General features: G+C 42.3%; 1 protein-coding gene across 1 annotated transcript in view; it reads left to right on the forward strand.

Annotated features, from left to right (window-relative positions):
- The first annotated feature begins 4,465 nt into the window (after positions 1-4,465).
- GABBR1 (gamma-aminobutyric acid type B receptor subunit 1) overlaps positions 4,466-20,288 on the forward strand; it is a 99,073-nt gene continuing 83,250 nt past the window's right edge. Inside the window, exon 1 of the mRNA XM_025166383.2 lies at positions 4,466-4,547. The gene's annotated coding sequence lies outside the window, so the exon portion shown is untranslated. The remainder of the gene's footprint in view (positions 4,548-20,288) is intronic.

The raw sequence follows: 20,288 nt of genomic DNA on the forward strand, positions 1-20,288 counted from the left end.
CCCCCCCTATTTTTACCTAAACGAGGCTGCTAAAATCACACCAAGTGGAAACCAGGAGTAGGCGTTCCACTGAGAAGATAAAGCTTACATTGTTTTACTGAAAACAAGTTCCTAGCTCAGGGCATTCCCACACAGCCATTGTTTTCACTCACCAGCCCCACAGAAACCAATTCCTATTGATTTGAAATTGTTCCCAAAATTGTCATGCTGAGCTATGAATGAATCAGCCAACTAGTCAGTAGGGCAGTGTTTCTCAACCTTGGCAACTTTAAGATGCACGGACTTCAACTCCCAGAATTCCCCAGCCAGCTGGCTGGGGAATTCTGGGAGTAGAAGTCTGTGCATCTTAAAGTTGCTAAGGTTGAGAAACACTGCAGTAGGGGAACAACAAAAATGGTGGGAAATAATAATAACAATAATAACAATTGCAATAGTTGCATGTAAGAAATTTTCATGAACAGAAATGTTTCTGTTTCTGTCTTCACTGACTTCTCTTCAATTTTGCTCCCACAATTATCCATGCACAGATATGGATGTTCAAAATTCACTATATTTCAAATACAGAGGAGGGAGCAAGCTAGTTGTGGAGTAATGTGGAATTTCCCATTCCTTTTCCATTCTTGTTCCACAAGTTGATTCATATTAAAAGTGAACAGAGAAGGAGAAGCAAGGAGGCAAAATATTGGCAACAAGGATTTTACTGTTCCCAAATTTGCTTGGTATTCTATTGCTGAGATTTGATATCCCTTCCCTGAGATTCAGCATCCCCATATTATCCTTCCAATCTTTCAGCCTGCATCTGGGTTTTCCCCCTCCAGTGACCCAGAAGTACCACACACATTTGCATGGCTTAAAATGCCTACGCAAACAACAGAGAGCTGAGCAAAGAGTTGGTAATAGGTGCCTTGGGTGCAATCCCCAAACATCTGGAGCACCACTTGAACACCATTGGCATGGACAAAATCACCATCAGTCAATTGCAAAAGACGGTTTACTTGGAACAGCTTCCATCCTGCAACGATCCCTTTAACACCATCAAACAAACCTGAACCCCAGTTATGTGATAGGACTTCCCATACTTTTCCTTTTAAGATACTAGCACAAGTTTTATTGTTAGTCAGGACAGCCTTAATAAAAGTCATTTATATTGCCCATTTGTGTGTGACTTGATAGCCAGAAAATGTATATAGTGCTCACATCTATATGCTGAAGGATGATCAAAGACCACAATTGATGGGCAGTAGGTAGGCAAACCTGCTTCAGTTAATTTTCTGCAATTTCCCCACACCGAGATGAAACTATAGTCTGTCTGCAAGAGTGAAGAGAGAGGGAGAGACCACTTGAAGTTGTTAGGTTTAAATTTTTGTTAAAATCTGAATGAGGAGCAGTCATGCTGTTGTTTCAATAGCAGTTCACACTGCAGAAAGCTGTTGGTCTCTGGAGATGATGCTTGTACTGGCTTAATAATGATGCTGGAGCATAAGGCAATCCATCTGTGCTGCTGCCTAGAGATGGATTTCTATAGACAGGCCTGGAAGAATGATAGAAGCCTTCACGGGCCCAGTTGCATATATACTTGGCATATGTGCGTGCCAACTGCATCTTTAATAACATCCCTGATCTCTCTCCCATGTGCTAATTAATGACAGGAATTGGTCCCTCAGAGTAGAGATCATCCCATGTAAACAGGGATAAAGGTCCAGCAGAAAGTTTTGAAAGGTAGTTAAGACCTGGCTGATTCCCCAGGTGCCTGAATCAAAATGAGGAGAGCTTCCAATTGGTGAGATATAGTTTTTTTTAGTTCTGATCATTATTTAATTGTTTCAGTTGGTTTTAATGGCACATGTCAACTTTTCTTGCATTTTTCCTTGATGGTTTTTTGGCATGCCACCAGAGTCATGTGGTTTAAATTGGGTGGCCTTATAAATATTACAAAGAAAGAAAGAAAGAAAGAAACTGGAGTTGAGTAGCTGTCTCTTCAGAAGACAGTCCTCTGTTTGAAAGGATACCAAATCCCATGAAAGACTCTAAGAACACAGAAGGGAGGCCTTGAAGTTGCTGATCCACAGAAGGTAACTAGATCTGGGATCTCCAAAGTAATGTCCTTAGACTTAGTACTGAAGATGTTACCTAGCCGGGTAATGAAACGTTTGCAAGAAAAGAACCAAGCTCAGAGAACCCCAAGGACTGCACAGTTCAACCCTGAGCTACACATATTTACCTCTATTGGTACCTTAGACCCTCTTCTTGGCACCTATCAGGCAAGTTGCACCATCTGATTTAATAACAAAAATAATGAAAAGTAATGACAATGAATCATGCCCTTCATCCATGCAGCGATGTTGACAGACTCTACTTACCAAGGAGCATAGGTGGGCGTGGAATGTTGCAAGGACACCAGACAGTTGAAGAAGAAAAAGGGGCATTACAAGAATATCTGAAGGACAGAGAAGAAGATGCACTGAAGCTGGTATACCATGAAGGCTTATTGAACACTGAAGAGACCAAACTGGCCTATAAGACCAAATGAAGAACAGAAAAGAGACACGGCAAGGCAAAGTATTACATGGTCAGTACACAAAAAAACTAGCAGGCAAGGCAGATAACAACAAGACCTGGCAATGGCTAAAAGTGGGAAAGTTGAAGAAAGAGACAGGGGCTAATTCTGGCTGCACAAGACCAAGCCTTAAGAACAATGCATACAAAGTCAGAACTGAGAAGACAGCAACAGACAGCAAATGCCGCCTCTGCAAAGAAGCTGAAGAAACAGTGGACCACCTAGTCAGCTGCTGCAAGGAGATCGCACAGACTGACTACAAACAACGGCATGACAAAGTAGCAGCAATGGTGTGTTGGAATATCTGCAAGAAATGCCATTTGCCTGCAAGCAAGAACTGGTGGGACCACAAAACAGACAAAATAATAGAAAATGAAGAAGCTAAAGTGCTCTGGGACTTTAGAATTCAGACAGACAAGCACCTGCCACACAACATCCCAGACTTAACAACTGTTGATAAGAAAGACAAAAAAGCCTGGATAGTGGGCATTGCAATACCTGGAGACAGCAGAATAGAAGAGAAAGAATTGGAGAAAACCACAAAATACAAAGACCTGCAAATAGAAGTAGAACGACTGTGGCAAAAGAAAGCAAAGATAGTACCAATAGTTATAGGCACCTTGGGTGCAATTCCAAAACGTCTGGAGCACCACTTGAAGACCATCGACATTGGCAAAATCACCATCAGTCAATTGCAAAAGGCAGCTTTACTTGGGACAGCTTCCATCCTGCGACGATACCTTCAACACCATCAAACAACACCATCTGCCTATCCCGGGTCCCTGGGAAGGACTTGATAGATGGACAAAAATGCCAAATCCAGTCTAAACATCTGGCTGACTGTGTGACCAACCATGCTAATAATACAGCTCCAAATATTAAAGACAAATGCCAGCCCCCAATTCCATCCCATAGGCATTCTTAGAAAATAAAAATGGCCCATAGCTCAACTGGAAGGCCCCCTACTTTCTCAGGGAAAAAAAGACAAATGGAAGATGGGAGGGCAGAAATGTCCTGAGGGAGGAGGGATGGCAGAGCAGAACATCGTCAAGTTTTGTAGAGGGATTGCTCATGGTCAGCCATACCCACCATGGCATCCATTCTGAAAAAAGGTAAGTCTCCCCCTCAATCTTCTGTGAAACGCTCCACAATATGCCCACCTGCCCAGCCAGATGGTGGACCTCCGACCTCGACAACAGACTGAGCAGTCACGCAGCTCACTTAGTCACAGTCTTTCCCCCCTTGTTGTGAGATAAAATGTATTTTTACTTTAAACACATTCATTATGTTTACATGAACATCTCTCTCTATAAATTAGCACATGCAAATGTTATGCAAACCTGTTGGCGTCCTTTTTGGTATGTGTGCATAATATGTTTCCTTTTGGGGAGGGTATGAAAATTTGGGGAGTATGAAGGTATGAAGGTATATAGACCTCCTGGAGATCAAGGCTGTTTTTTTATTCCAGCATTTCCCGAAATGGCAGTGTTGAGATCAGGAGGGAGTACAGCTCCAAGACTTTTCAGCTTGCCTCTAGCTGGACATTTGGGGAGTTAAAATCCCAAGACAAGATCAGCCCTTGATATCTTCGTGTCTCATTACTGTACTCTTAATGAGGGCAAGCTGTAAGTGAGCTCTGGAGTTCAGCTGGTGCACAGCCTTGCTTTGAAGACTGGAAACATTATTCCCACAGGTGTCCAGGCAGGGGAGTGACAAAATGCATCTTGCAATGCACACTTACGTGCAAGTGTGCAACATCAGAAGGCATATTTTGCTTTTTAACATCACTGTAGTTCTGAACCAACACCTAGGATCATTTCTATGCTTTCCCTGCAGTAATTTGTGAATTGGAAAGAAGACTGGCTTTAAAATGGAGTTGCAAATCTCTCTCTTTTTTCTTTTCCCCAGTCAGGGCTGAAAATATAAACCAAGATCTGGATCCGGAAAGTCCCACCTGTGCGGCTGGGGAGGTACAATTCCAAAGAGGAAGGTAAGAAGAATGCCTGCAAACTGATTAACCTGAGTATGTTAAGGCTCACCAATATTTTAAAGCAGTGTTCCTCAACCTTGGCCGCTTTAAGCTGTGTAGACTTCAGCTCCCAGAATTCCCCAGCCAGCATGTTGAAGTCCACACAGCTTAAAGCGGCCAAGGTTGAGGAACACTGCTTTAAAGCTATGCATTTGGTAAGGACCTCATGTAGCTGTTGCAAAACCACCCCTTTCCCTGGCTTCAGACCAAACAGTGAGGCTCTACTTGAGCTTCACATACCGTGAAAGCCTGTGTTTACCAGGAGCCGTGTCTCTTCTGCAGGGGTCTGGCACCATGACCTGTTTTTCCTGTGGAAATGGTATTCATGAGTCTAAGAGCACTGTTCCCTAACTTCGCTGTGTCTGCAAGTCAAAGAGAAATGCTTGTATTTCATCAGGCATTTAGGGATTTGGGGAAACAAATTGGGCGTGCAATGAAGTATTGTTTTAGGGAAAGTTCCCATTCAGGTTGCCAATCCACATGAGCAGATCTTTGGGAAGAGGCTCCATTTGTTGGTTGTCCTACTCAAAATTTCAAAGTGTTCTGTGGCCACAGGGTAGGCTCAATCTTCATTTGGGGGAACGACTGTGGATGACAGGGGGCCGGTGCATGGAGGACCTTTGTATTTAGGCATATGTGATCCTTCTTTACTTTACAAGAATGGAAGTGCATAAGGAGGAGATGGATTTCTTACTCATTACACAACTGTTTGGGAGACCTGCTGTGTCTGAAATTCTGATCCTGAGTGGGAGAAATTCCAAGCACGAGAAAGTAACAGATAAGCACTAAAAATAGACTATTTTTGATAGCCAGGTCAATTGGTTTTGTACTTAAAAACTTTCTGGAATCCAAATGGCAAAGGGCTGCAATTTGCAAACATAACTTTACACTTGGGACGATGGACACCTAATCACAGGACAGTGAAATTTGTTGCCCTGCTTCCTTTCCATCCCATATTTTAATAACATTTTTTGCTGCTGAAGTTCTGCAGAACTGAAAAGCTTACACAGTCTTTGGTCCTGATAAAATTATGACCACACTATAGATGTTGGGTATTTTATGGCCTATCAGTGTTTAATATTTGTTAATGTAAATGTGCTATCAATCTACAGGTGTGTGTGTGTGTGTGTGAGAGAGAGAGAGAGAGACAGAAAGACAGAGAGTAGTACAGCTCAGTATAAAAATATGTATATCTAGCTGTATCTATGTATATCCAACACTTGAAGATGTAATCCTTGTTTCTCCTACTTAATATGTACGGCATAATATACCATCTGGACATTTATCTTTGAAGTTTTTTTTCCTCCATAAATAAGGTAGATCCATTGAGATGAGTAAGACTTAACGTTTTCAGCCATAATTAACTCTGGCTCTGTCCTATCCATTTGAGTCCATTTTTTATTTGCTCAAGACCATTATTCTTATTCTTCTTATTCTAAAAGAAGGTGAGGTGGAAATCTGCATACGAGAACCAAGAAGACCACTGAAAGACGCTTCTGTACATCTTTCCTTCCAACATCATGCATATTTCTTTTGCCTGGGAAACCATACTTCTCTTCCATGTGAGAACTTTAGAAAGCCTGGTTAAAATCTGAACTCTACAGAAGCTGGACTTTCTTGTTATCTTGTCTTTTTTTCTTTTTTCCGGCAAAGGTCTGCTTCTGAAAAATAAGGAAACCAACTTTCCTGAAATTTCACTTTGTAAATTACGGAGGTGACACACAAGTCATAGTAAGACGGAAAAAATACAGGAACCTAGCATCTGTGTGGACACAGAGTCTAGGTAGCCAGCTACAATTTTTGCTATAGCATTTTAAGAAAATGCTTTAAACTTGACTGTACACCTTTAAGAAATATTAAATCTCCATGTCTGCTCCTCTTTCATTTTAACTAATGGAAGCCTAAGTTCTTCCCATCAAGGTATTTGAAGCTTTTAAAAGACTGCAGATTGTACTTTCTGCTGTGTTCTTCACTTTGCTGATGGTATCTTTTGGGAGGATTAATTGATAAAAACACCAGTCTTTTGAAAATCCGGGTCCTTCTGGATTTTTGTTTTAAAAAGTTATCTCATTCGTCCTTTTTTAGCAATGATGGGGAACAGGGGCATCCACAGAGTGGTTGAAAAGGTCAGGATGGTGTCTATGACTGCACAATAGACAACCCTGCACCTTTTTAATCATGTGGTTGTGGTTGCCATCTTGACCCCCCTTCAGACGCCTCTCTTGGGGATCCTTGTTTCACCCAGCATTGCATTCTAACTTGGGAAAAGTCCATTGGCAGGTGGGCAAAAGGGGATTCTTTTTCAGAATGAAACATTTCAGACCCCATTTCAAGGTGCACCATTTCAAGTTGCATCTCACTGTCTATTAGTCCTACTCATGCTTACACAGAATGAAGCAGGACTATTCGAAAGATGAGGTACGGAGGTAGAAAGGAGCAGGCTTCAATCACATGGTTGTGGCCACCATCTTTTCTGAGCCCTGCTGGTGGACATCCCCGAAGCTTTCCAGAGCTTCTCAAAAGGCTCTAATTCTCTAAACAGATCTTCTTTTGAGTCATGAACTCTGCTCCTGAAAAGTTAGAATTGTGCAGTTAGGATTCGGGGGTCTCTGCTTGTAGAGCACCAGGCTTTAGTGAAGCCTCAGTGACCACACTCTGGCCAAAGAGCTGAAATTGGACCCCAAGGGCCCACAATGTCGATGAGGGGGAAACTATTTGCTTCAGTTACACACACTGATGCTTCCTTACAGAACGTTCCTGCAGGCTTCAAAGAAGCATTTATACAATCTTAATAAATGAAATCTTCCCCTGTTCTGTGGGTCATTCTAGGGCCATCTCAAAGATGACCTTTTTGGCCAAGGTAGTTGAGAAGGTAATGATATTTTATAACTCCAAGGGAATTTGTGAAATACTATTGGACCATTACAGTTCAAGTCTGGTGCTGGAAGAGGGACCGGAATTGCTTTGGTGGCCCTGATGAATGACTTACGCCAGGAAGAGGATGGGTGCAGCCCTGCTTGTTCTCCTGGACCTCTCAGTGGTTTTTGATATCATCAACCATGGTCTCCTCCTGACTCTGCTCAGCAGTGGTTTTAATATATCCTTTGGGACTTATTCAGGCATGGACTTTGGAACTATTATTAGACCAGTGAAATGTGCACCACACCCACACCCACCACACCACAAAGGTGTAGATGTGTTTGTGTGCCCAGGATTTCACAGGATTCCATCATGCCTGTTTCTCCCCTCCCCTCCCCTCCCCTCCCCTTGCTACTAAACATTGACAAAAGCTGCTTGGTGCAATCATCTGGAGCTTTAGAGCCAGGTGCTATCAGTTTGCTGATGACAGCTAGCTCTATTGCTTCTTGTTATTAACTCCAGTCAAGCAGCTGAACATTTAGGGGGTGAACAAGCTCCAGTTAAATCCAAGCAGGACAAAGAGGCTATGATGAGGCCAAAATGAGGCTCAGAACTGGGGGTTGGCTTGTCCTACATATGAACATGGTCCTGTTAAAAGAGCTAGTCTGCAGTTGGGGAGAGTTCCTACATTCTCTGAACAGTAGCAAAATCACATCTAGCATGAGCATTTTAGGCCAAATTTGGCAGTAATCCTTAATTATGCCATGCTTCAACTATCGTAATTTCCTCCACATGGAACAGCTCTTGTTCCTGTTTTGCCTGCCAAAAGGTTTTTGCCCACAACTGAATTTTGTGCACCAATCGATCGATTGATCGATTATGTGCTGTCAAGTCATTTTCGACTCCTAGCAACCACATAGATATTCTTCATGATGATCTGTCCCTAACCCAATCTTTTGGGACTGCCAATGGTGCAGTCATCCCTCACTGTAACTGAGTCCATCCACCTGGCTGCTGGTCATCCTCTTCTTCTCTTTCCTCCCACCTTTCCCAGCATTAGAGCCTTTTCCAGAGAGCTAAGTCTTTGCATCTGAGAGATTGCCTCTTCTCTTATGAACCTGTAAGACTCTCTTAAAGATGCTGCTGCTGCTGCTTTCAGAGGCCTAGTTGTCAAATATCTTGTTGTGTATCGCTCCCAACTAGGAAAGCTTTCCCTAGGGAATTTTATTTGGCGGCCACCCCATCCACCCTTAGAAAAAGAATTAAGGCGCATATTTTTAATCTGGCCTTTTGAGCGGTAAGTTTAGTACTTATGCATTATTTTAACTAAATTTTAATTGCATTTGTAGTTTTACTGTGCTGTTTGCTGCATTGATTGTCCAGCTAGGGCAGAATGGTGAGGTTTAAAGGAAATCAAGTGCAAATAAATAAATAAGTAGAGCCTATTTTCCTGTGTCAATTATACTGCTCCAGAATTTAAATCTGTCTCAGAGCCAATTAAAAAGAAAGAGCAAATTAGGCCAGGAGTAAGAAACTGTTGTGACAATTCCCATCTTCATTATTGTTGATCAGGCTAGGCGGAACTGGATCTGGAGAGGGCCACCATTTCCGTATTTCTTCCCTACAAAGAAGTAATGGGTTTCTAGACAGAGAGGACTTCCTTTTACCAGTACAGAAAGGTTAGTTATTTCCAGTTCCATTTCAATATTCCTTCCCTAAACAACTATAAAGAAGAAATGGGTTCTAGACCAGTATTTCTCAACCTCAGCAACTTTAAGATGCGTGGACTTCAACTCCCAGAATTCCCCAGCCAGCAAGGGAGTTGAAGTCCATGCATCTTAAAGTTGCTGAGGTTGAGAAATACTGTACTAGACAAACAGGACTTCATTTTACCATTACAGAAAGGTTACTTTGGATGCTGACTTCTAAATAAATGGAGGACACCTGGACGAAGAAAGGGAAGAAGGAAAAGGAAGTCAGAATGAAACACTTACCCACTTCCTTGTCTCTGGGATATGATGCAATACTGTATTCAGGACCTGCAAGACTTGGACCGTCTTAGAAACAGTTCTTGTGCTATAGCTGTGAATATGCATGGTGTCCTATTCAGTAGGGCAGTACTTCACTCTGCCAACCTGTCTTCCAATTATTTTTAAAGAAAGGGTTTTTCCCCCCTCCCAACTCAGTCCAGTCTCTGTGTTAGCCACTGGATTGTTCCAAATGCTTAGTGGCATTTTACGATTACTGTTTTATTTAATATGCCATTTACTGTCTTAAGAGCCAGAGCAGTGTACAGAAATAATAAAAGCACAGCATCACCGTACAACTGGCAGCAAATAAAACTGAAAGAATGAAAATTCACACACATGAATACGTCTTTCAACATAGGCACATATGAAAATTCCTATAAATCCTGCTGTTCCTCTCCTTTCTTTCTTTGCTCGAAAACCAGGAACTGATGCAACACCAGGCTGGTTTTTGTAAATATCTGGGATCACTTGGAGCTTTGATGAAAGAAAAGTGGATACTTTATGAGCTGAAGACCTTGTATGCAGAAGTACCAACCTACATCTCTTAGCTCAATTTAAATTAAATTGTATTTTCCTGGGGTAGCAATGCCGCAGCCTGAAATTTATTTGCACCCTCATTAATTTTCTTCCCAATCTTTGAATTTTCATTATTCTACATAATCTGGATCTCAGCCTTACTGCCTTCAGCACCACCATCCTCCCAGGCCATCTGCCTGGTGGGTATCCAGGTAGAATGAAGTATTTCAACTTTCCCCATCAGCTATGCTTGGCTGGGGATTATGGGAGCTATAGTTCCCCCACATGGAGGATGCCAGGCTGGGGAGAGCTGGTTTATCTGATTGTTTCATTAAAGGTCCATCTCACAGCTTGACTCAAGTTTACAAAAAAGTCAGAAGGAGTCTGGCAGCACATTTTCCAACTAACATTTTATTAAAAGGCACGAGCTTTTGTGAGCTACAGCACACTCATCAGAGGCATGGAGTGACTTGACTGATGTAGGATTTAAATTGGGATGAGGGAAGAGGAGACAAGTCAGTCTGCAGATGCAGGTTACACATGAGACAGATTGCAAGTATCTTATCAATTAAAACTTGCAATATATTAAAAATCCATTTATTTGTTGAGACCTATTGAGGCAGCCTGAAACCTTTTGATGTCTGTCAGTTCAGCAGTCTCTTGCTCTTAAAGTCTCTTAAGTGCTGTTCAAGTCTCATTTTTCCAAAAAGGTCATTCTGAAATCTGTAATAATGTCCTGGGAGATTGAAATCCCCTACCACTGTGTCCTTGTTTTGAGTGCTGATGTCAACAAACTTGCCTCCATTAATTCTTTTGCACAAGGATTGTCTGGTACACAACATTTGTCCCATTTACAAAGTCACTGATCAAGCAACCAGTCCCTGATTTAAGCCTTGTCTATGCAACAATGTCATTCACTGGCTTTAAGCAAGCTTTTGTTTCATCAGCTTCAGTGTTCTCATTTGCAGTATGGGAAGAATAATATTGTCTTGTCTCAAAAGGTTTTTCTTTGTAAAGCCTGTGAATGTTGCAGAGCGTTTCACACATGACAGATACTAACCCTGAATGACTCCACTCAGTTTACAGTTCTCAGCATGTCAATCTGATTGCTTGAAATCATGTTCCAAGTGGAATTAAAAGATTATAGACACTCTGGCCGTCCCTCTCAAAACAAACAACTCACTAGAATTTGGGGAGGGGGGTTAAGGTTGAAGACCTTTCTGTATACAGAAGCACCTCTGTCAAATTGTCAGGAAGAGAGAGGGCTTAAAAAAAATGACTCGGGCCGGGTAGATTTGGCAAGGTGTTAAAATGAAATTAGCAGGCTGTCTGACAAGGTGGCAACACCAGAAGTTGATGACTGTATTTGAAATAGTAAGTCCTTGCCTCGAAATAAGCAGGCTAAAGCCCAAAAGTAAATCAGCCAGTAAATATAAAAAAAGCTAAAGAGGGGGGCATGAACAAAGCAGATGTGACTAAAGTCTCTTCTACCGAGCAACAACAGCAAAACGCTGAAGCATTATTTAGCTATCATATCAGCACCTCATCCTTCCATCAAAAACAACTACGAGTGTACATAGCGCCCAGCTGGAATGAGCCATGTGGGCTATGTAGTCCAGGGAGGGGCAATGTTGGCCAGGGCCTCCTCCTCTTCCTCCTCCTTCTGACAGGGGCTTAATGCAAAGTGGGCAAGGCCAGGTGTACGTGAGCAATGTTGTATTTTTCATATTTTCCTAGTAAATGAGAAAGAATTGTGGGAAATTTTGGTGACAGATTGCAGGGAGGCTGGGAAAGAAATAGAAGGGAGATTAGACCTAAACTGTTACGATGAGTCCATTGGTAGCTTCTCTGTTAGATGGCAACTTAGCCCGGGTGCCAAGAAATCTGGGAAGAAGCGTTTCAAATCTGGCTGGGGAATTCTGGGAGCTGAAGTCCACCCATCTTCAAGTTGCTGAAGTTGAGAGACACTGCTCTGGAGAGAAGGGAGCTTTGTTGCTAGCAAGGTAATTTGGCTGGGTGCGGGGCTCTTGCAGCAGTGGAGGGTGAAGCCCAGAGCGACTCTTCTCCCTCCGTTCCTGCTTTCCCCCATCTGCCCTGCTCTGCTGCCAGAGGCCTTTGGACATTCGGTCAGGCCTAACCCCCAGAACTGGACCGGCTGCCAAGACCTGACAGCCCAGCTCCTGTTTGAAATCAGATCTGGATTGGCCCTGTTGTCAAGCTTTGCCCGGATGCGAGGCTGGCAGGCAGGGATTCAAGGTTGCAGCTCTTGGATAAGCTAGTTAATTATTCCAGAAAAGCCGTAAGAAAGCAGAAAACCCGCAACTTCTGGCTGTAACCCTCAAGCCGTGTATATATAGCAGGCCCGGGTTTCAAACCTTGCATCTCTTTCTCCTGCCTGAGCACCCAAAGGGACAGAGAACTGGTTGTTTCTGAAGCGGCTGATTTGCTACCTCCCCATTGTTACTGCAATGGACCTGTCGGTCTTTGCACCGGACTTCAGTCCTTCCTGCCCTATACACATACACATTAATATACTTTTATCATATTCATTCATTCGTTCGTTCAAGCCTTCAAATCAGTTTTTGGCTTTTGGCGACTGCCGTCCAGGTTTTCTTGGCAAGGTTTTCGGCTGTGGTTTGCCCTGGCCTCCTCCTCCTTCCTAGGGCTGAGAGAGAGAAGGTCCCCCAGCTGGCTTCATGCCTGAGGCAGGACTAGAACTCATGGTCTCCCGGTCTCTAGCCCGGTGCCTTACCCACTACACCACACTGGCTCTCAATTATTTATGTATTTAATTATCTCTTACAAACATATGACTCCCTTTCCAACACCTCTCCAAAGCATTTAACATTTTAAAGCATAATACAACAGCAGTTGGGGGAAAAAAATGAAATTAACCAAGGCAATAGCTAAATTTGATGAACTGATGGTCATGACTACATTCACCCATTGCACTAGACCATGGTATGTTGAATCATGGTTTGTTGAATAAAACCCACAAGGAGCTGATTTTTGTAAAAGGCTAAGCTGTAATCTTTGACACACTAATTCACAAGGGGCTGGGATCACATATCACTTTAAGCCAAAACAAACTACATTTTGGCTTTACAAGATGTGTGAAAGTGAAAGCACAGATTAAATAAATGCGTCAGAGAAAAGCTTTGGGTGAAAAAAGTCTGCAATAGATACCACTTAAAAACTTTATTTATGTTCCCAACTGAATTCTCTGCTGGTTTTATGTGATCTGTGTTTTTATTGCCTATAAGGTTATCAACGCCCACTATGTGTTGGTTATTTCATTTCATAACAGTGTAAGTCAGGGATGGGTAGAAAAACAAATGGGATGTACTGGGAATTAGGATGAGGAAGGAGTTTAGCACGCATCCCCAAATCTCAGCCATTTCATTCTCTGTTCTGCAGCAAACCAGGTTGAAGTTACCTTTGCACCCAGATCACCCTAGCATAAATAAGTTTTATATATCACACTAAGCCACAGTTTATTTATCCATGGCCTGATGATCGAACTATATTGGTTAGGTTCATACAATATGCTAAGTTACAAGCCACATAATAGTTCAGTGTATTTTGTGGACCCGGCTCTACCCATGATCCCCTATCCTTAAGCCTGGTGGGCGGACCTTGAGATTCTAATAAAATAATAATAACGTAACAACATTTATTCAGGCCTTTTAGACTTTTTAATGCAGCTGAGTAGTTTTAATATTTAACTCCCCACAGCTATTTGGGAGTGGGTGGCCCGTAAATGTGAAAAATAATAACAAAACAAATAGATATTTGGAAGATGTGTGTTATCCCCCTCCCCACTGCACCCCCCCCCCAATATAAAGGACTTATTCTGGCCTTCACCCTTTTGTGTTTATGGTGGTGGCCGCCCAATGAAACGTCCTGCCCATCTGGGCAGAAGGATGTTCCAGAGAAGATTAGCTGCCTGCTTCCTACTTAGCAGAGCGATTCGTGCGTGGGAAAGAGACCAGAGCCCTCTCCTGAAGCACACACATGCTTCAGAGCATGAGAATAGCATATGGCGGATGATGCAGAGGTGTGAATGCACTGCTTCTCGGTTAAGGACAGATCTATAAGACAAAACTGTGCCTCCACAGTTACTCATTCTGATATGTCAATTAAAACTTGTCTTGGCAGCTAGCTTGGACAACAAATAATGAGTGACTGAAGAAAGAGATTTTGTAGCTGCTTCTTCCAGCTATCATCTTGCTTCGCACATTTTGCATCCTTTTGAAAGGTGCAAAATCAAATGGGCTGGAGTTGACAGTCCTGGGTCCTAAGAAATGAGTGTACATGCAATGAATAATCATGGGGGAAGAGCGTGAGATTTCATTGTGAACTGGTATAGCAGATCTGGGCTGCAGAAGTCCAGGTGAGCACCAGATGACAGCAGAGAGATACAGAAAATATGTAAAATGCAATTTCTGTGGGGAGAATTAGTTAGTAGAGACTAACTAGAAAAGAGATGGAGATGGGTAGTTCAGTGAAATAGTCTGTAGCCTGGTTCACACATACTCAGCCATAACGTACCTTGTTTGATTTTGGCTTAGTGTGATGTGAAGCCACCTGTTGTGATTTGTAAATTGTAGTTTATAGCTTAATGTGTTGTGTGAACCCAGCCAATTGTGGTTCATTCATGAACCATGATTAAACAGACTATGGGTCCCTGTGATCCATGATTCTATCATCTATCTACCTACCTACCTACCTATCATCTATCTAGCTCTTTCATCCATCTATCTATCAGAAGTACATATCTTTGAATTTAGTGTGGCTTCCTCCTAAGTAATAGAGATAAGATAGCAGCAACTTTCACACAAGAAGGGCAGTTCTACTCTAGATGTAAATGCAACTGCAGTTACTGGAATTTACTTCCAAGGAAGAATGTAGAGAATTTTAAGAGCCACAAATTAGTTGTCACCACGAGTAGACAATTGACCCTGGATGTTGTTGAAAAAGCTTAGAGTAAGACCTGGTTTCTACTTAGATGGGAGATCACAAAGAAAGCACAGGGTGGAGGATAGATTGGAAAGTCACCAAATATCTCAGAAAAAGGCAATGGCAAACCATGGATTGTTGTCAAGAAACCTACATGGACACACCCAGAGAGTCACCAAGAGTGGAACTCAACCTTGATCTTTACCATTATAAATTAGTTACAGAAGAAATACCAATTGTTCTGTGATGAAATCAGCCTTTGTTATTCCTTTGTTCAAAGATAATAATCCTGAACAAAAAAACTAACCATTTTAATTCAATTCATTGTGAATAGCAGAGCTAGAATTACAGATTAAACCATAATCAAAAGTTTCTGTGTGAAAATGTCCATGTCACACTTATTACAGGGATCATGTATTTAAGCCTCTCATCTTCCCTTTTATCATTTGGCTTCCTTGCACTACTCTAATATCTGTCTGTCCATCTGTCCTATATTCCATGCACCTGCAGAAATGGGCAGTGATCCAGAAAAGTTTAGGCAATAAAACTGGTATTATCTTTAAGCTGCTGTTCTGAAAATGGTTGGCAGGGACCACTCACAAAACAGTTGTTGAGTGTGGCACAGTTATTTATGCAGAGGCAAATTGATTAAGACATGCAGTATGATGAAGACTCTCTATTAGGGTTGTGCTATGTTTGGAATTTAAAGGCAAAAACGGGTGGGCTTGGATGGGCTTCCACCACACCTGTTAGCAACTCTTTAGTGGCTGCATCTTTTCCTGGGATCACCCAACCTGTCTCTGCAGCTGCTGTGCAACCCCTGGAAAAGCTGTTATTGGATTCCAAGGGTTGTTGCCCACCGGGACCCTCAAGGACCCTTTTCCCTCTGAATCCCCAGCACTACACTGTCTTTGTATAATTCTTGAGTAAGGTGGGCTGAACATTCTGATGATGCTAGCCAAGCTTTGTCACTCGTTTGCTGAAGGATGGCTTGAGATAACTGACTGAGTATCTTGGAGAACTGAAGTTCATGAGTCCGGATATTTCCATTTCAGGTGTCAGACAATCTCCCTGCATTCTGTTGCGCATGGATCAGTCTGTTTATGCAGTGGAGAAGCCAGTCCATGACTTTGATACGATATGTAATCAATTGATATCTTTCAGTTTTAATATTAACTGAATCTATGTAGGTGAACAGAGTTAAAGAGTGAAATTGATTTATAGATATGAGTATTTTTATCCCAACCCGTCTAATGGACATGCATTACTCTGAACAACCTGCATCAGGAAAAAATCAGCTGTTTATTCAAGGGCCATGTAACAGTAATAAGGGACTGTCAGTCTGTAAAAGTGAAAAACAAAAAAAAAGCAAAAAAGCAAAAATAAAAAACCCTCTTCAGTTCCTGATAGTGAGGAAAAAAAAATAATTATGCAACCCTTCTCCTCGACGAGCCCACACACCCCTCTCCACAAGCTACGTAAGTTCTTTCAGTATCTGTGTAAACTTCAATTTAGTAGCAGTTCATTATCATAGATGCAGAGTAGAAGTTTGTACAGATAGTTTCAGGCCGCCTTCTCCAGCCTGCTCCCTACCAGGGGCAAGGGACTTCAGTGTGACTGGGGTCTTTAATGGGAAGATACGAGATGCAACAACTATCTGCCCCTTTCAGATGCAATGCTATATTTTCCCAATCTGCTACTGTCTAGAGAGGGCCAAGCACAGCTGGAAGGTGCCGGTTGGGGAAGACAGAGAGAAACAGAAAGTCTGGGTTCATGTAACATGCTCAGCCATGGTCAGCTTAACAATGTTTTATTTATAAATCACAATTAGCTGAATTAAGCCATAGTCTAGAGTTTATTAGCTGCAGTGCAGTTGTGAGAAAGATCTGGAGGGTTTGGCAGACCCCAGATTTAGAATGAGCCAGCAATGTGCTGCAGCTGCCAAAAAAGCCAATGTGGTTTTGGGTTGCATCAATAGAGGTTGAGTGTCAAGATTACAAGAAGTGATAGTACTGTCTGAGCACTGTTCAGATGGCATCTGGAATACTGCGTTCAGTTCTGGTTGCCATAATACGAAAAAGACGCTGAGGAACTAGAAAGAATGCAGAGAAGAGCGACAAAGATGGGCTTGGAGGCTAAATCCGATGAAGAGTGGTTAAGGTAACTTGGTACGTTTAGCCTAAAGAAGAGAAGGCCAAGGGAAGACACAACAACAGTCTTCCAATGCGTGAAGGGATGTCACAGGGCAGAGGGTGTGGATTTATTCTCCAGAGCACCTGAAGGTGAGACAAGAGCCAATGGGTGGAAGCTTTATAGTGACAAGAGCCAATGAGTGGAAGCTTTATAGTGAGAGACCCAAACTTGGGTCTAATAAGGAATTTCCTGACTGCAAGAGCTATTAAGCCAGTGTTTTTCAACCTTGGCAACTTGAAGACATGTGGACTTCAACTCCCAGAATTCCCCAGCCAGCTACGATCATAAGCACAGTCACTGTTTCACTTAGTGACCAAGTTGTGGTCGCTAAAGGAGGACTACCTGTATACAGGCAGACATGTACATATGTATTTGTATTTAAAGGATCCAAAGAAAAAATCAGATAGATCTGAGAGTCTTATGAGCACCAAATGAGTTGTTTAGGGTACATTAGAAACACTAAGTTGCCCACCTTGACTTAGGCTCGGCATTCCAGCTGCAACCCTGTGTAGAGAAATCCAGGGATGTCCATGAGGTATGGGAAACAAGGTCAAGATGGTGGCTGTGACAGTGCAACTGTAGCTCCACCAGATTTTTATTGGTGATGCAGACGTGATGCGCATAAAAAACAGGTGGAGATTCAACTGCACTGTATGCCGCTCTGCCTTTGGAATGTGATGTGCCAAGCGGGCGATATCTGCCCTGGTCCAACACCAGCAGTCGCTCACACGTTTCGGAGCCCAGTTAGAAATGCCGCCTTTGAATGTTAACATGTTCAGTGGTTTAGGTTTAAATGTCTTCCCTGTAATCCTTTCCATCCTTTAATGCCAGCTACACTGGTGCTTTTCTTTCATCTCCAGTTGCAAAAATAGGAGGGTGAACGTGAGAGAGAGGGCTTTTTCTGCAGTAGCCTGAAGCCTCTGCAATGAACTGCATCACGCTCAAAACTTGGCAGATATTTTAAGGAAGTTCTAAAGGTTCACTTGTTCACTTTGACATGGTTTACTTTGTTTTGCTCTTGAATCGTCTCTTTTCCTGGTGGGTGCTTAGCTACTATTTGGTGGGGTATTTGTTTATTATTCCCTCTGAAGAAAATACTGTAAAAATATTTTTTTAAAAAAATGTTTCTAGCAAATCTAGAAAGTCATGAAGCTAGGCATGTGGGTGCAGGCTGAACATGATTGCAGGAGTCTCCTGTCCTCTGCTGGTGGCTTCCTGCAGTGCAGGCGGTAGAGAAAAAAAGAAAGCTGGAAAGTCAGAACTCCGGTTTCAGTCAACCTATTCTTGCTGGCTATTGTTATGACCTCACTGTTTGATGATGTCACAATGAAACAAGCGGCATTGGTTGCGTGCCCCTCTTGTTGCATACCTGCTGCCTTCAGGACAGACAAATCTGTATCTAATAAGTATGTAACAACAATGCACAACTTAGTTTCACAAGAAGGTGCTAAACCAGCCATCTCCCACTGCAGCTCCTTTCCCTTCATGGTCACATACAAAGGGATGAAATTTAAAGCTCCCTAGCCTTGGTTTGTGAGCAACTACAGTTTCCTGTTGGCTCTTCTTTCTGGCTTTATCCTGATATATATAATTATGGTTGAACACACTGCACTCTCCTATGTTGGCACACCTTGGAAACTGTAATTTGTATAAACTGCAGCTGATGATTTCACATGTCCTTTTCTAACAAGCCGAGGATGCTAGAAAGAGTAAAGGAAGGAGGTGCTGTTTGACATTAAGGCATAGCTCAAATAATTAGCTGAATCTATCAGTTACTTCCTAAAAAGATGTTCAATAGATACAAAACCACAGTTCCCTTCCTCTTGTGACTCTGAACTCTTGAATATCCAATTTAATCTACTCTAACCACTCTATAAACAGTTCTTAGAAAATTATTTTGTAAAGAGAATGTTAAATTCTTTTAGGGCTAATTTAGGGATCCTGGCACGTATCTAGGCATCCACAAGTATTTGAACAGGAATTAATCCAATATTGCAGCTTTTAGACAAATTATACCTATATTATAGCTCCACAATGAGCAGAAATTCATAATCCCATCCCATTCATTATCAACTTTTCTTTTCTTTGGAATATGAACCCTCCTTTTCTGTTTGTGTAAATCCTCAGGGCAACTTACAGCAATTAATCGGGGGTATCTACACCCTATTCTGCCCAGATTCTCTAACGAAAGGATTGCCTCGCTAGTTTCAAGTTTGAATTCCCTAATAACTGATATAGTAAGAGATGGAAGTCCAAACGTTTCCGAGGCACTTGGCACCCCAGCTTGAAGGGGTGCTAAATACACTGAATCCAAGCTGGATGCATTCACAGGAGAAAGAAAATACACCTAGTGCTATACCTGTATATCTGGAAAATTAAAGCCTCTTGAAGCTTTCTGGGTGAAAACTGAAGGGGAGAGTGGCTTCAAACAAACCTCCCAAAGAATGCATTGCATTTCTAAAAATATATTTTAGGAACATGCAAAAACATTACTTTTGATTACTTTTCGGCACCGAAAAAGCCACTCCTGTCTTCCATGAAATCCTTTGTGTAATTGGACATTATCAGCACCCTACTGAAGCTCTTGCTGCAGATGACTTCATCAAAGTATTTCTTTCGTAGCGGTAAATCTCAACCAAGTAGGGAAAACACGCAGAGACGGGCTTGTGGCATTCTTTCCAACCCCTTTTCCAGCAGCGGCCATGACAAAGGGTCTGTATTTTCTCCCATGTAAAGAAGTAATACCTTGTGGCTGTGCGTGGGGGTGTGTATGTGATTGCACGTTCCTCTTGTGTTGCCTCTCTGAGCATTTGTGGGTCTTGTGTGCACAGGGCATCACAAGAGCAGGAGGAAGAAGGGAGGTGATTAAAATGAAGTCGCTGCCCACCTGCCTCTCCCATTGGGGAATTTTTTTCTGGAATGTTTTTCTCTAAGACAGATCAGGCTCACCCCAACCTTACTCTACTTGCCCCATAAAAATCACTCCAGGATCCCTGCTTGTTTTATTTCAACGGAACTCAGAATAACAAAAACATTCCAGGTTTGGTTTCTGTGAAACCACAGCTGATCCTGAATGAGGCAAAACTTCAGAATACAATGCGTTTGCTTTGAGTTTGGGATGAAGATGGAAATGATTTTATTTATT

The sequence above is a fragment of the Python bivittatus genome, unplaced genomic scaffold (assembly GCF_059951505.1).
Source record: "Python bivittatus isolate LINGU-HERP-01145 unplaced genomic scaffold, Pbiv_v1 ctg000080_np1212, whole genome shotgun sequence".
NCBI classification, from domain to species: domain Eukaryota; kingdom Metazoa; phylum Chordata; class Lepidosauria; order Squamata; family Pythonidae; genus Python; species Python bivittatus.